We start from the raw sequence: 16,025 nt of genomic DNA on the forward strand, positions 1-16,025 counted from the left end.
ACCACCCTTATGGCAGAAAGTGAAGAGGAACTAAAAAGTCTCTTGATGAAAGTGAAAGTGGAGAGTGAAAAAGTTGGCTTAAAGCTCAACATTCAGAAAACGAAGATCATGGCATCTGGTCCCATCACTTCATGGGAAATAGATGGGGAAACAGTGGAAACAGTGTCAGACTTTATTTTTTGGGGCTCCAAAATCACTGCAGATGGTGACTGCAGCCATGAAAGTAAAAGACGCTTACTCCTTGGAAGAAAAGTTATGACCAACCTAGATAGCATATTCAAAAGCAGAGACATTACTTTGCCAACTAAGGTCCGTCTAGTCAAGGCTATGGTTTTTCCTGTGGTCATGTATGGATGTGAGAGTTGGACTGTGAAGAAGGCTGAGTGCAGAAGAATTGATGCTTTTGAAGTGTGGTGTTGGAGAAGACTCTTGAGAGTCCCTTGGACTGCAAGGAGATCCAACCAGTCCATTCTGAAGGAGATCAGCCCTGGCATTTCTTTGGAAGGAATGATGCTAACGCTGAAGCTCCAGTACTTTGGCCACCTCATGTGAAGAGTTGACTCATTGGAAAAGACTCTGTTGCTGGGAGGAATTGGGGGCAGGAGGAGGAGGGGACGACAGAGGATGAGATGGCTGGATGGCATCACGGACTCGATGGACGTGAGTCTGAGTGAACTCCGGGAGTTTGTGATAGACAGGGAGGCCTGGCATGCTGCAATTCATGGGGTCGCAAAGAGTTGGATGCGACTGACCGACTGATCTGAACTGAACTGAACTTCCATTTAAGCCACTGCACAGTAGGTAATAAGGGAAAGTAATACATCTATAGCACATTACACTTCATGCCCATTTTGCATGCACTCACCATAAGGAAATGACCCTTTTTAATGGATAATAAGCCTTTTACTGTGTGGATCACAATAAACTGTGGAAAATTCTGAAAGAGATGGAAATACCAGACCACCTAACCTGTCTCTTGAGAAACCTATATGCAGGTCAGGAAGCAACAGTTAGAACTGGATGTGGAAAAACAGACTGGTTCCAAATAGGAAAAGAAGTACGTCAAGGCTGTATATTGTCACCCTGCTTTTTTAACTTATATGCAGAGTACATCATGAGAAACACTGGACTGGAAGAAACACAAGCTGGAATCAAGATTGCTGGGAGAAATAGCAATAACCTCAGATATGCAGATGACACCACCCTTATGGCAGAAAGTGAAGAGGAACTAAAAAGCCTCTTGATGAAAGTGAAAGTGGAGAGTGAAAAAGTTGGCTTAAAGCTCAACATTCAGACAATGAAGATCATGGCATCTGGTCCCATCACTTCATGGGAAATAGATGGGGAAACAGTGGAAACAGTGTCAGACTTTATTTTTTGGGGCTCCAAAATCATTGCAGATGGTGACTGCAGCCATGAAAGTAAAAGACGCTTACTCCTTGGAAGAAAAGTTATGACCAACCTAGATAGCATATTCAAAAGCAGAGACATTACTTTGTCAATAAAGGTCCATATAGTCAAGGCTGTGGTTTTTCCAGTGGTCATGCATGGATGTGAGAGTTGGATTGTGAAGAAAGCTGAGCGCAGAAGAATTGCTGCTTTTGAAGTGTGGTGTTGGAGAAGACTCTTGAAAGTCCCTCGGACTGCAAGGAGATCCAACCAGTCCATTCTGAAGGGGATCAGCCCTGGGATTTCTTTTGAGGGAATGATGCTGAAGCTGAAACTCCAGTACTTTGGCCACCTCATGGGAAGAGTTGACTCATTGGAAAAGACTGATGCTGGGAGGGATTGGGGGCAGGAGGAGAAGGGGATGACAGAGGATGAGATGGCTGGATGGCATCACTGACTCGATGGACGTGAGTCTGAGTGAACTCCGGGAGTTGGTGATGGACAGGGAGGCCTGGCATGCTGCGATTCATGGGGTTGCAAAGAGTCGGACACAACTGAGCAACTGAACTGAACTGAACTGAATGGATAATATTCCTACACAATGCGCATGAGTTTGAGCAAACTCTGGGAGACAGTGAAAGATAGGGAAGCCTGGTGTGCTGCAGTCCATAGGGACACAAAGAGTTGGACACGACTTAGTTACTGAACAATGACAACAAAGTTAAATCCTCATGTAAATGTAACTTTTCTAAGAGTACACTTAATGTCTGAAATAAATTTCTCTCTGTCCTCAGTCTTGAATATTTATTTTCAAACTTTTATACTCCTTATGTAGAGTGCCCCAGTTTCCCCACAAGTCTTCCTGGTTTAACTCTCTACCTATTTGTCACAACTTCCACATTGAATTTTTTTTGTGTGTGTGTTTTCTCTACTCCATGTTCTCCCCTTCCTTTTACACCATTCCTCCTTCACCACTTTCTTTTTCTCCTCCTCTCCTTCCCTTCACAAGAAATGGGCCTATGCTCTAAGTTCAGATGTCTAAAATGGTCTTAGCCCCACTGTGGGCTGTGAGAAAGAAGGGACAGAGTAGAGTTCATGGAGATAAAAATAGCCTCTGGATCCTCTGGAGGGCTGCACCAGAAGGTGCAGCAAACAGTTATAAATAACAGCAGCTCACAGATCAGTCTCATCAAGCTGGTAGGTCTGGTTTGTATCCTGGAAAATCATTAAGATGGGAATGATGAGGCACGTAGAACTTCAGGTATTCAATATAAACAAAGAGAAGAAATTCTTCTAGTAGAACTAAAGCAGGTCTGGTTCTGCATAATCAGTCTACCACTTTCCAAAAATGTGGTGCATCACAGCTTTCAAATGGGAGCAAAGTGTTTCTAGTGTAAGCTGTGTATTATCCACTGAGATGTCTGAGTAAGTGTTCTTGAACTAAATTTATACATTCATTATTTCCTGTGGCAATTGGAGAGCAAGAGTTTATATTTTCAACTGTAATTTAGCCCCTGCTCTTGAAGATTGCTCTAGAAGCAGCAGAAGAGAAAGTACCAGTAATCTCAGCTGCCTTGGTTTTCCCTGCCTTGCCTTCCTGTTTAATCCTGCTGGGTTCCCCAGTGCTTTTTCCTATTTCTCTAGCTAAGACAGAAGAGCTTTTCTATTGCTCGAGCCTTTATGCTCTCCAGAGGACTTGGCACTGTGCAGAGTCAATATTTTCAGTTCACTGATCCAGGGAAAAGAACACAATAACCAACTGGAAACAAAGCAGATGAGTTTATAGAAATCTATGTATTTCCTTAAGGTAATTGGAATCTGGTAAGTTCTTATGGTCTGATGAACACAATAAAGAGTTTTTATCTGGATTTATGTCTGAAGTTATAGCTGTTTTAAGGTTCTAATTTTACCTTTTGAACCTTAGCTCTTTTGCCATGCTTTGTTAACAAAACCTAGTTCCAGCTTCCAAATATATCTTATGTGAAAGAATGGTGTTCCTAGGACCAGATTTGGAGACATTTGGACATTTTGGCATTCTTTACTGAATAGTGACATTGATTCTAAAAAAATGAAATAACATCACTGGTTTAGGGAGGATGGGAGGAAGCTGATATCTAGTCTGAGTCAGGGAGGTTAGGGTTGCTGGGAAGCCCTAGTCTCTGGTATGTCTGTTTTATCTAAGGTGAGAGCTCTGGAGGTGTGGATTATCTCTGTCCTAAAGGAGGTGTTCCCATCATGAAGCTGAAGGATCACTTTGCTAGGAAATTTCTAAAGGAAACTTGATGGGGTGTACTGAAAAAGAAAATGAAAACTATAATTTTGAGCTGACCCAGAAATAGAACCAAATGAAAGGAGTTCCCATATATAATCCAGGAACCATAAATGCCATGTGACCAACACCAAGAGCAAACCATAGTTCAAGCAAAAAAAAAAAAAAGAGAGAGAGAGAGAGAGAAACATTCAGCTTTCCCCAAACTCTAGACATTGATGTCCAATCCAGTAGCCAGTACCCAGTCAGAATTGAGATGTGCTGTGAGTGTGAAATGCACACTTAATTTTAAATATTTCATACAAAAAACAAAGAATGTAAAACATCTCTCTAACAGTTTTTTTGTATTGGTTACATGTTAAAGTAATAATATTTTGGATATGTTGAGTAAAATAACATATTATTAAAATTAACTTCACATGTTTCCTTTAAATTTTTTACCTGGCTACTAGAAATTTAAAGTTGTGCATGTGGCCTACATTGTATTTTTGTTAGAAGTGCTGCTATAGGTGGTCTGGAAAGTGATAACGTATGAGGCAAAACAGAAGAGCAAATTTATTTCTTCCAACTTTGAAATTTGCCTTCAGATATTCACACTTAAGAACAGGCTTCTACTTTCTCAGAAAGAAGAAGGGAGTTGAATCTAGGAGGGTCTAAAACTCATTAGGACCACTGCCATTGTTGATAAAAATTGGCTGAATTTGGGATTAAAAACAGGGACTTCCCTGGCCATTCAATGGTTAAGACTCTGTGCTTACTGTAGGGGGCGCAGCTTTCATCCCTGGACAGAGAATTACTTAATTACATCCCTGGACACCTGCATGCTGTATGGTACAGCCAAACAAACAAACAAAAAAACAAAAACAAAATGTCACTGGGGCCCATCAACCAATGTTCTAAGTTTTAGTATGACAACTATTTATAAGGTGATCTCATAAGTATCTTAGATTTATTCATAAGTAGTTATAGTGAACCAGGCCACGAACACATGGGAATCTGTTTATCTGTGTTTGTGAATGATGGGGAATCCATGTGTGGTCAGATAAATACAGCACGAGCTGCTATCACTCACTCCTATATTAGTACCTGTAAACCCAAACTGTTGACTCCAAGGGCCTTCCCTGGTGGCTCAGCAGTGAAGAATCCACCTGCAATTCAGGAGCCGCAGAAGACCTGGGTTCCATCCTTGGGCTGGGAAAATCCCCTGGAGGTGGGCATGGCAACCCACTCCAGTATTCTTGCCTGGAGAATCCCTTGGACAGAGGAGACTGGAGTACTACAGTCCATGGGGTTGCAAAGAGTCAGACACAACTGAAAGTAGCATGCACATACATTGACGCCTAAAATTTCTTTTTCTTCCTCAACTGCTTGCATTAGGAAACTTTTCCATACATTCTTATTGCAAAATTTTTCTTTTTAGAACGCTTTAAGGTGCTATTTTCTGCAAAATGATAGTCATGATTCTAAAGTCTGGTATTTTCTGGTGAGGCACACAGGCCTGGTTTCCGCTTTGCCTGTATTGTCCTCTCTTGCTGGAAGGACAAGAATAGGCATTCACGTGGGGCCTATGCTGATCCAGCATCAAGGCCTATGTAAGTGTTTTTGCAAATAGAGGCAGAAATTTTAGTGGCTAAGAGCTTCAGCTGTAAATTCAGATTTGAGATTCAGAATTTGGGAAACTGTGAACAGTGAGAAGGGGTATAAATGGGAATTATTCAAGCTAAAGTGGAAATATGGTCATTTTACTATCATTTTATTTGTAGAATTTTAATAGAATAAATGGATTTATATTTAAAAAGTGATGTGTTTATACTTATAAAATACTCACTCCACTATTATCATTTTTCAGTGGTTCTTTGGAAAATAAGTTACTTTCCCATAGTTAGTCGTGTTGTTGGAATGGGTTTACTCTTGTCTTTCAGGTTTTCCAAAGGGTCAGCTGTGATCAGGATTACATGGGATCACTCAGCAACTACACCACTGCTCCAGTCTCCGAATTCCTCCTCATCTGCTTCCCTAACTACCAGAGCTGGCAGCACTGGCTGGCCTTACCCTTCAGTCTCCTCTTTCTTCTGGCCATGGGGGCCAATGCCACCCTCCTGGTCACCATCTGGCTGGAGACCTCTCTGCACGAGCCCATGTACTACCTGCTCAGCCTCCTATCCCTGCTGGACATGGTGCTCTGCCTCACCGTCATCCCCAAGGTCCTGGCCATCTTCTGGTTTGACAATAAAGCCATCAGTTTCTCAGGCTGCTTCCTCCAGATGTTCATCATGAATAGTTTCCTGACCATGGAGTCCTGCACATTCATGGTCATGGCCTATGACCGTTATGTGGCCATCTGCCACCCACTACGGTACCCCTCCATCATCACTGACCAATTTGTAGCTAGGGCTGCCATCTTTGTGGTGGCCCGGAATGGCCTTTTTACTATGCCTATCCCCATTCTTTCCTCCTGACTCAGGTACTGTGCGGAGAACATCATCAAGAACTGCATCTGCACTAACCTCTCTGTGTCCAAACTCTCCTGTGATGACATCACCTTCAATCGGCTCTACCAGTTTGTGGCAGGCTGGACCCTACTGGGCTCTGACCTCATCCTTATCATTCTCTCCTACTCTTTTATCCTGAAAGCTGTGCTAAGGATTAAAGCTGAGGGAGCTGCTGCCAAGGCCCTGAGCACCTGTGGTTCCCACTTCATCCTCATCCTCTTCTTCAGCACAGTCCTGCTGGTCCTGGTCATCACTAACGTGGCCAGGAAGAGGATTCCCCCAGACGTCCCCATCCTGCTCAACATCCTGCACCACCTCATCCCCCCAGCTCTGAACCCCATTGTTTATGGTGTGAGAACCAAGGAGATCAAGCAGGGAATCCAGAAACTGCTCAGGAGGTTATAAGGGGTAAAATGCAAGAGGCCTAACCTTGGGTACAGAAATTGCTAACAGGCAATGATTTTCCTGAGGCATAACTACAGGAATAAGTTTGGATTTTGCTTCCTCCAGTGTTAGAGTTGATTATGAAGATATCTGTAAGTTGGTTCCTACTTTCTATTTCACTTACTGGAAACTTAGTCTTTTGCATTCTGGAGTTACCTGGATGTTTCCCCTGCCCTTATCTATGTAAGAGGGACTTATCAAGCCATGGTTACAAAAGCTTAACTAGAGTGATATTATTTTTCAAATAAAGAAGAATTGTTTCTATGAATTTGCTTCTATTATGTTTTGTTTGTTGGTCTTGCTTTTTAGATTTCACATATAAGCGAAATCATGTAGTATTTGTCCTTTCTCTGTCTGATTTCTTTCACTTAGCATGTCCTCTAGGTCTAATCTTGTTTCAAATGGCAAAATTTTATTCTTTAAAAAAATGCCTGCATAATAGTTAGTTTTTTATACATAACCACATTTTCTTTATCCATTTATGTATAGATGGACACTCATGCTGCTTCCATATCTGGGCTATTGTAAATACTGCTGCAATGTACATAAGGGTGCATGTATATTTTTGAATTAGTGTCTTCCTTTTCTTTGGACAAATACCCAGATGTGGAATTTCTGGATCATATGGTAGTTCTATTTTTAGTTTTTCTGAGAGGGACTTGTCAACTTTTGTACTTTGTAGCTGCAGAAATTTACATTCCCACCAACAGTGTGCAAGGGTCCCCTTTTCTCCACATCCTTGCCAACACCTGATTTTTTGGTTACTGTCAGAAGGGATGAGCATGTGTGTTTTGTGTGTGTGTGTGTGTGTGTGTGTGTGTGTGTGTGTGAGGTAGGAACAGGTGAGATAGATAAAGGGCATTAAGAAATAAAAAATTTCATCTATAAAATAAATGTGATGCACAGTGTAGGAAATATAGCCAATAGTATTGTAATAACTCTACATGGTGACAGATGATACCTAGACTTACCATGGTGATCATTTTCTAATGTGTAAAAATAACAAATCACTATGTTGTATACCTAAAACTAATATAATATTGTACGTCAGTTACAAGAAAAAAGAGAAATAAATGTTACTGTAATCATTTTCAATGGCTCTCAGTTTCTTTAATTGCTTAATACTTTGCTATATGTTAGAGCTCTTAGTTCCATGTGACACAGTTCAAACTGGTTTTGTGCCATGGATGTATCTCTTGTGGTGATGTAGAAGCTGGCTCCAAAACTTCGATTCTCATAGTTGAGTGAATAGAGATGTCTCCCTTAGCTCTGCCAGATCTCATTACTTATCTAATGTCATTTCTCTGGAGCATGAATGTCTCATAGTTCTTTCCTTCTTTTTAATGAATAAAAGAAAATTAACAATGACTTTGTGTGTGTGTGTGTGTGTGTGTGTGTATGGGCACATTTTAAGTAAAAATGAGTATTCTTTTTTCAGATATACTTTGTCAACTTCCGACTTCTTCTTGTCCTACCTGACTTTTCTATCATATTTCAGGTACTGTGTGCATTCCCACTCTCTCCTGCTTATCTTCAGTCAGTCAGTTCAGTCGCTCAGTCATGTCCAACTCTTTGCGAACACATGACTCGCAGAACACCAGGCCTCCCTGTCCATCACCAACTCCCAGAGTTCACACATGTCCATGGAGTCGGTGATGCCATCCAGCCATCTCATCCTCTGTAATCCCCTTCTCCTCCTGCCCCCAATCTCTCCCAGCATCAGAGTCTTTTCCAATGAGTCAACTCTTCCCATGAGGTGGCCAAAGTACTGGAGTTTCAGCTTTAGCATCATTCCTTCCAAAGAAATCCCAGGGTTGATCTCCTTCAGAATGGACTGGTTGGATCTCCTTGCAGTCCAAGGGACTCTCAAGAGTCTTCTCCAACAACACAGTTCAAAAGCAGCAATTCTTCAGCGCTCAGCTTTCTTCACAGTCCAACTCTCACATCCATACATGACCACAGGAAAAACTATAGCCTTGACTAGACGGACCTTTGTTGGCAAAGTAATGTCTCTGCTTTTGAATATGCTATCTAGGTTGGTCATAACTTTTCTTCCAAGGAGTAAGCGCCTTTTACTTTCATTGCTGCAGTCACCACCTGCAGTGATTTTGGAGCCCAAAGAAATAAAGTCTGACACTGTTTCCACTGTTTCCCCATCTATTTCCCATGAAGTGATGGGACCAGATGCCATGATCTTTGTTTTCTGAATGTTGAGCTTTAAGCCAACTTTTTCACTCTCCTCTTTCACTTTCATCAAGAGGCTTTTTAGTTCCTCTTCACTTTCTGCCATAAGGGTGGTGTCATCTGCATATCTGAGGTTATTGATATTTCTCCTGGCAATCTTGACTCTAGCTTGTGCTTCTTCCAGCCCAGCATTTCTCATGATGTACTCTGCATATAAGTTAAATAAGCAGGGTGACAATACACAGCCTTGAGGTACTCCTTTACCTATTTGGAACCAGTCTGTTGTTCCACGTCCTGTTCTAACTGTTGCTTCTTGACCTGCATATAAGTTTCTCAAGAGGCAGGTCAGGTGGTCTGGTATTCCCATCTCTTTCAGAATTTTCCACAAGTTTATTGTGATCCATACAGTCAAAGGATTAGGCATAGTGAATAAAGCAAAAATAGATGTTTTTCTGAAACTCTCTTGTTTTTTTGATGATCCAGCAGATGTTGGCAATTTGATCTCTGGTTCCTCTGCCTTTTCCAAAACCAGCTTGAACATCTGGAAGTTCTCTTTACTAGCATGTGAGATGAGTGCAGTTGTGCAGTAGTTTGAGCATTCTTTGACATTGCCTTTCTTTGGGATTGGAATGAAAACGGATCTTTTCCAGTCCTGTGGCCACTGCTGAGTTTTCCAAATTTGTTGGCATATTGAGTGCAGCACTTTCACAGCATCATCTTTCAGGATTTGAAACAGCTCCACTGGAATTACATCACCTCCACTAGCTTTGTTCATAGTGATGCTTTCTAAGGCCCACTTGACTACACATTCCAGGATGACTGGCTCTAGGTGAGTGACCATACCATCGTGATTATCTTGGTCATGTAGATCTTTTTTTGTACAGTTCTTCTGTGTATTCTTGTCACCTCTTCTTAATATCTTCTGCTTCTGTTAGGTCCATACCATTTCTGTCCTTTATTGAGCCCATCTTTGCATGAAATGTTCCCTTGGTATCTCTAATTTTCTTGAAGAGATGTCTAGTCTTTCCCATTCTGTTGTTTTCCTCTAATTCTTTGCACTGATCACTGAAGAAGGCTTTCTTATCACTTCTTTCTATTCTTTGGAACTCTGCATTCCGATGCTTATATCTTTCCTTTTCTCCTTTGCTTTTTTCTTCTCTTCTTTCCACAGCTATTTGTAAGGCCTCCCCAGACAGCCATTTTGCTTTTTTGCATTTCTTTTCCATGGGGATGGTCTTGATCCCTGTCTCCTGTACAATGTCACGAACCTCAGTCCATAGTTCATCAGGCACGCTGTCTATCAGATCTAGTCCCTTAAATCTATTTCTCACTTCCACTGTATAAGGGATTTGATTTAGGTCATACCTGAATGGTCTAGTGGTTTTCCCTACTTTCTTCAATTTAAGTCTGAATTTGGCAAGAAGGAGTTCATGAGCTGAGCCACAGTCAGCTCCTGGTCTTGTTTTTGTCGTTTGTATAGAGCTTCTCCATCTTTGGCTGCAAAGAATATAATCAATCTGATTTCAGTGTTGACCATCTGGTGATGTCCATGTGTAGAGTCTTCTCTTGTGTTGTTGGAAGAGGGTGTTTGCTATGACCAGTGCATTCTCTTGGCTAAACTCTATTAGCCTTTGCCCTGCTTCATTCTGCATTTCAAGGCCAAATTTGCCTGTTACTCCAGGTGTTTCTTGACTTCCTACTTTTGCATTCCAGTCCCCTATAATGAAAAGGACATTTTTTGGGTGTTAGTTCTAAAAGGTCTTGTAGGTCTTCATAGAACCGTTCAGCTTCAGCTTCTTCAGCATTACTGGTTGGGGCATAGACTTGGATTACTGTGATACGAATGGTTTGCCTTGGAAATGAACAGAGATCATTCTTTCCTTTTTGAGATTGCATCCAAGTACTGGATTTCGGACTCTTTTGTTGACCATGATGGCTACTCCATTTCTTCGAAGGGATTCCTGCCCACAGTAGTAGATATAATGGTCATCTGAGTTAAATTCACCCATTCCAGTCCATTTTAGTTCACTGATTCCTAGAATGTCAACGTTCATTCTTGCCATCTCCTGTTTGACCACTTCCAATTTGCCTTGATTCATGGACCTGACATTCCAGGTTCGTATGCAATATTGCTCTTACAGCATCGGACCTTGCTTCTATCACCAGTCACATTCACAGCTGGGTATTGTTTTTGCTTTGTCTCCATCCTTTCATTCTTTCTGGAGTTATTTCTCCACTGATCTCCAGTAACATATTGGGCACCTAATGACCTGGGGAGTTCCTCTTTTGGTATCCTATCATTTTGCCTTTTCATACTGTTCATGGGGTTCTCAAAGCAAGAATACTGAAGTGGTTTGCCATTCCCTTCTCCAGTGGACCACATTCTGTCAGACCTCTCCACCATGACCCACCCGTCTTGGGTGGCCCCACAGGGCATAGCTTAGTTTCATTGAGTTGAACAAGGTGGTGGTCCTAGTGTGATTAGACCTGCTTATCTTAGATATACAGTTAAATTGAATTTATCATTCTACTTTCAGCCTTGTTGTGTTAAATCTTATATCCTGTCCTGGTGCTACCTTGTCTTCCCATAGAATTCAGACTTACAAATTAGTGGATTAATTGAACAAAGATAAGTGGATTTTACTATTTGCAATTCCTTCCATGATCACCCTAAAAATAGTGGAGACTCAGATTTGGTCAGTATTCCTAGGATTAATTTGCTCCTTTTTGTGAGCATACCCCTTTTTGGCAGTCCAGTATTCTTGCCTGGAGAATCCCATGGGCAAGGGAGCCTGGTGGGCTGCTGTCCATAGGGTCGCACAGAGTTGGACATGACTGAAGTGACTTAGCATGCATGCATGCATTGGAGAAGGAAATGGCAACCCACTCCAGTATTCTTGCCTGGAGAATCCAAGGGACAGGGGAGCTTGGTGGGCTGCCGTCTATGGGGTTGCACAAAGTTGGACACGACTGAAGTGACTTAGCAGCAGCAGCAGTATATGTTATTTTATGAATCATTTGAGGATATCCTCTAGTACAGCTGGTCTATGAAGAAGCTGTGTGCTCAGTGGCTCAGTCATGTCCAACTCATTGCAACTCTGTGGACTATAGCCTGCAAGGCTTCTCTGTCCATGAAACTTTATAGGCAAGAATACTGGAGTGGGTTGCCATTTCCTACTCCAGGGGATACTTCCCACCCAGGGATCAAACCCACATTTGCTGTGTCTCCTGCATTGGCAGGGGTGTTCTTTTTACCACTGAGCCACCTGGGAAGCCCATGATGAAGTTAGTCATCTTTAAAAGATTATTAAATAATTTACTTCCATGGTATTGTCTTTTATCAAAGCAATAGCTTTAAATTGCTCTCTCTTCTCTGTTTCACAATTCCCCAAACTAGTTCTAACCCAAGTACAAAACTTCTCAAGTGCTCTCCTATATTATCACTTTTCCAGTTGCTCCCAGCTCATTATTTTCATAATATGTCCTTCTACGTATGCTTACAGATTTACTACACATCCCTACAATTATTCACCTTACTATTGCTGTTTCATTTTTGGGGTGAAATTTTGTGAAACTAGAGAAGAGAAAGTTTCTATTTAACCATATATTTGTTTTCACTTAAGTGACATATTTTTTCCTGTGTAAAGATATTTCTAGGTTCAAGAGGGAGGGGATATATGTATACCTATGGCTGATTCATGTTGAGATTTGACAGAAAACAACAAAATTCTGTAAATAAATTATCCTTCAATTAAAACATAAATAAATTAAAAAAGATATTTATAAAATTTAATAACTAAAAATTAATGGTTTCCCTCATGGCTCAGATGGTAAATAATCTGCTTTCAATGCAGGAAACCTGGGTTAGGTCTCTGGGGTGGGAGGATTCCCTGGAAGAGGGCATGGGTAACCACTCCAGTATTCTTGCCTGGAGAATTACATGGACAGAGGAGCCTGGCAGGTTATACAGCCCATGGGGTTGCCAAGAGTCAGACATGACTGAGCCACTAACACTTTCACTCAATAGTAAAATAAATCATCATAAATTACTCATTTAAAAAAATAGTTTTTCTAGAATGTAGCTAATATGTAGGAGGAAGTCATTTCTTATCTAATGACATTTGTCTTTTTAAAGTATCTCTTAAATACATCTTCCAAGTCTCTGACTGATACTTCTTTCCATCACCAATAATATCTCAGTTTATGTAACTCTCAGACATCTCAAGAGAAAATGTAAGCTGGTCACTGATTTCTCATTTCATCTGAGTTTAAATGCAAAATTCTCTCTTTTTATAATGAAAGTGTGTATGTATCTGCAGGGAGGCAGGAACCCAAGGGAGCAGTATTCTTAAACCAACTCTTCATGTTTCCAGCTGCATAACAGTGACTGTTATAGACACAGCATCTTCATCTGGGTAAAGCCAGAGTAGGAGGCCAAGTGGAGAAGTCACACATTGTCTGAAAACAGCTGGGTTGTCAGACTGTTACTATTATTTGGCACAGACTCTCTCTGTAAGTATTTTTGGAAACAGTACATTGGGAAGCCAAGCATAAGTGACACTTGCAGTTTGGTCCTCAACTTTACTTACTGTTTACTTCAGAGAATGTTATTATAGCTGCAGCTGTTAGTATGTGAAGACCCTGAAGATCACTGATATCAGAAGAGCATGAGCACATTAGATTGTGGGTCAACTGAGCTCACGGAAGTTTGGACTGGGAGTCTGACTAGGGATTAGTCCTTCTTGAATTATTAGAGGCATATTGTAAATGTCTGAATTTGTGCCAACTGCCATGAAGAAAAAAGATAGATATCAATTAGGTCTACCTGGTCCATTGTATCATTTAAAGTTTGTGTTTCTTTGCTAATTTTCTGTCCTTAGGGATAAATCTACCTAAAGAAACAAAATGCCTATATATAGAAAACTATAAAACACTGATGAAAGAAATAAAAGATGACACAAATAGATGGAGAAATATACCATGTTCATGGATTGGAAGAATCAATATAATGAAAATGAGTATACTATCCAAAGCAATCCATAGATTCAGTGCAATCCCTATCAAGCTACCAACAGTATTTTTCACAGAACTAGAACAAATAATTTCACAATTTGTATGGAAACACAAAAAATCTTGAATAGCCAAAGCAATCTTGAGAAAGAAGAATGGAACTGGAGGAATCAACCTACCTGACTTCAGGCTCTACTACAAAGCTACAGTCATCAGGACAGTATGGTACTGGCACAAAGACAGAAATATAGATCAATGGAACAAAATAGAAATCCCATGCACCTGTGGACACCTTATCTCTGATAAAGGAGGCAAGAATATACAATGGAGAAAAGACAATCTCATTAACAAGTGGTGCTGGGAAAATTGGTCAACCACCTGTAAAAGAATGAAACTAGAACACTTTCTAGCAACAAATACAAAAATAAACTCAAAATGGATTAAAGAGCTAAGTGTAAGACAAGAAACTATAAAACTCCTAGAGGAGAACATAGGCAAAACACTCTCTGACTTAAATCACAGCAGGATTTTCTATGACCCACCTCCCAGAGTAGTGGAAATAAAAGCAAAAATAAACAAATGGGACCTAATTAAACTTAAAAACTTTTGCACAATGAAGGAAACTACAAGCAAGGTGAAAAGACAGCCTTCAGAATGGGAGAAAATAATAGCAAACAAAGCAACTGACAAAGAATTAATCTCAAAAATATACAAGCAGCTCAATACCAGAAAAATAAGCGACCCAATCAAAAAATGGACCAAAAAACTAAACAGACATTTCTCCAAAGAAGACATACAAATGACTAACAAACACACAAAAAGTTGCTCAACATCACTCATTATCAGAGAACTGCAAATCAAAACCACAATGAGGTAACATCTCAAGCCAGTCAGAATGGCTGTTATCAAAAAGTCTACAAACAACAAATGCTGGAGAGGGTGTGGAGAAAAGGAAACCTAACCCACTGTTGGTGGGAATGCAAACTAGTACAGCCACTATGGAGAACAGTGTGGAGATTCCTTAAAAAACTGGAAATAGAACTGCCATATGACCCAGCAATCCCACTGCTGAGCACACACATCGAGGAAACCAGAATTGAAAGAGACACCTGTACCCCAATGTTTATCGCAGAACTGTTTACAAAAGCTAAGACATGGAAGCAACCTAGATGTCCAGCAGCAGAGGAATGGATAAGAAAGCTGTGGTACATATACACAATGGAATATTACTCAGCTATTAAAAAGAACTCATTTGAATCAGTTCTAATGAGGTGGATGAAACTGGAGCTGAGTATACAAAGTGAAGTAAGTCAGAAAGAAAAACACCAGTTCAGTATATTAACGCACATATATGGAATTTTGAAAGATGGTAATGATGATCCTATATGCAAGACAGCAAAAGAGACACAGATTTAAAGAACAGACTTTTGGACTCTGTGGGAGAAGGTGAGGGTGGGATGATTTGAGAGAATAGAATTGAAACACATATATTGTCATAAGTGAAATATATCATCAATCCAAGTTTGATGCATGAAACAGGGCACTCAAATCTGGTGCACTGGTACAACCCTGAGGGATGGGATGGGGAGGGAGGTGGGAGGGGGGTTCAGGATGGGGGACACATGTACACCCATGGTTGATTCATCTCAGTATATGGCAAAATCCACCAGAATACTGTAAAGTAATTAGCCTCCAATTAAAATAAATAAATTAATTAAAAAAATTGTCCCTGATCCTAATGACCTTAATGAGAGGTGAGGTGGCTAGGAGAGGTGGCTAAGAACTGTAGGTCCAGGAAGAGAGACAAAACCATTAAAAAAAAACCTAGAGAATTCCCAGAGAGTCCATGGGAGGAAGATAATTTTCAAATCGGGAGACTAGAGATTGGTCAGAATTGTACTTAAATGTCTAAAGATAATGGGAGAAATTATCGGTTTGGTGTCTAAAGCTGAGCAGAGCTTCCCTGCAGACGGACCTACAAAGTTGGTAACTCTGCAGACTATCCTCTGTGCACCAGGCAACCTGTGCATCAACAAACTCTCCAGGTGATTCTGACGCACACTAGTATTGAGGAACTGCTGGTCTAGATAAAAGAGAGTCCTGATGAGATGCCCATACTACAGGGTCAAGAAAAAGAAACATCTCCAAAACTCAATAGGGAGATTTTGTGTGTGTATGCTCCGAAATCCATCTATTGCTTCAGGAGAGAGCACAGCCCAACCTGGCAACTACTTTAC

At 40.8% G+C, this 16,025-nt stretch overlaps 1 pseudogene; it reads left to right on the forward strand.

Annotated features, from left to right (window-relative positions):
* The first annotated feature begins 5,613 nt into the window (after window positions 1–5,613).
* On the forward strand, window positions 5,614–6,555 carry LOC120876572 (annotated as a pseudogene).
* Window positions 6,556–16,025: the final 9,470 nt, after the last annotated feature.

Source organism: Oryx dammah, unplaced genomic scaffold, assembly GCF_014754425.2.
Source record: "Oryx dammah isolate SB20612 unplaced genomic scaffold, SCBI_Odam_1.1 HiC_scaffold_17, whole genome shotgun sequence".
In the NCBI taxonomy this organism is placed as follows: domain Eukaryota; kingdom Metazoa; phylum Chordata; class Mammalia; order Artiodactyla; family Bovidae; genus Oryx; species Oryx dammah.